Genomic DNA, 1,294 nt, shown 5'->3' with positions numbered 1-1,294 from the left:
CCGAAGTCAGGCACTTAACTGACTGAGCCACCCAGGTGCTCCGTCTGTTTTCACTGTTGAGTAAAATGTTAGCTGTGGATTTTTCATATATAGCCTTTATTATGTTGAGGTCTCTCAACATATTATATTAGGTCTCTCTAAACCTACTTTGTTGAGAGTTTTTATCATGAATGGATGTTGTACTTTGTCACATGCCTTTTCTGCATGTATTGAGATGATCATATAGTTTTTACCCTTTCTCTAGTGAATGTGATGTACTATGTTGGTTGATTTGCAAATACTGAACCACCTATGCATCCCTGGAATAAATCGCACTTGACCATGGTGAATTATGTTTTTTAACGTATTGTTGGATTTGGTTTGCTAATATTTTGTTGCGGATTTTTTTAATTGGTAGCACTAGGATTTATTAACCTGTGCCTTAGTAAAGAGGCACTCTTAATGTATAAAGCCAGGGCATGCTGCCAATACTTCTTAAGCAATGATACTAGGATATTGACAGCTAAGTGGATGTTGTACATAAGCTCATTATCTATCATCTTCATGTGGCCAATGGCCACTGCCCAACACAACACTTCTTCTTCCTCTTGAGTTTGATCATGGACTTCACTTTGACATGGGCCACCATTTTCTCATTGTAGGGCAGCAAGGAAGGAATTTGCCAGCCTCATTAAAGCATGGGCCCAGGATCAGGGGTATCTGCTTGAACAGAGATTCTGAAGCCAAAAGGCATCATATTTCTTGGACAGCTTCTTGACCAATTTCTTACTCTTGTTGAGTTTCTTCAACACCTCAATGTCTACATGGGACATTATCCACATGGACCAAGGCCAAGCCACAGACTTGGCCTCATCACAGTGCTGCAGGCCCCCCAGAATACATATGGATAATTTGGGCAGGGAGTGGACTTAAGCTTGATGATGCATGCCTGAGAAACATTTGCCCTAGTTCTTCTGGCTAATCTTCAGCTCGATCATCTCCAAAAATTTCCACCACTTGCACTAGTTCCCATATAGGACTTCCCACACCACCATGTAGACAGTGTCATGGGAGACTTTGCTGGACATAGTGACTGGAGCTAAAATAACTGGAAAAGAGATTTGTTGAGAATTTTTTGCATCTATGCTCATCAGAGATAGTCAATGTAGTATCTTTGTAGTGTCTCTATCTGGTTTTGGTATCAGGGTAATGATGGCCTCATAGACTCAATCTGAAAACTTTCCTTCCTCTTCTATATTTTGGAGCAGTTTGAGAAAAAAAAACAGGCATTAACTCTTTTTTTTTTCATTTTTAT

General features: G+C 40.0%; 1 pseudogene; it reads right to left on the bottom strand.

The window, feature by feature from the left end:
* Positions 1–386: 386 nt before the first annotated feature.
* On the bottom strand, positions 387–1,067 carry LOC115519887 (annotated as a pseudogene).
* Between the last annotated feature and the right edge of the window lie 227 nt (positions 1,068–1,294).

The sequence above is a fragment of the Lynx canadensis genome, chromosome C1, assembly GCF_007474595.2.
Source record: "Lynx canadensis isolate LIC74 chromosome C1, mLynCan4.pri.v2, whole genome shotgun sequence".
NCBI lineage: Eukaryota > Metazoa > Chordata > Mammalia > Carnivora > Felidae > Lynx > Lynx canadensis.
The sequence above is the reverse complement of the archived record's forward strand: the minus strand, read 5'-3'. Positions and strand labels throughout refer to the sequence as shown.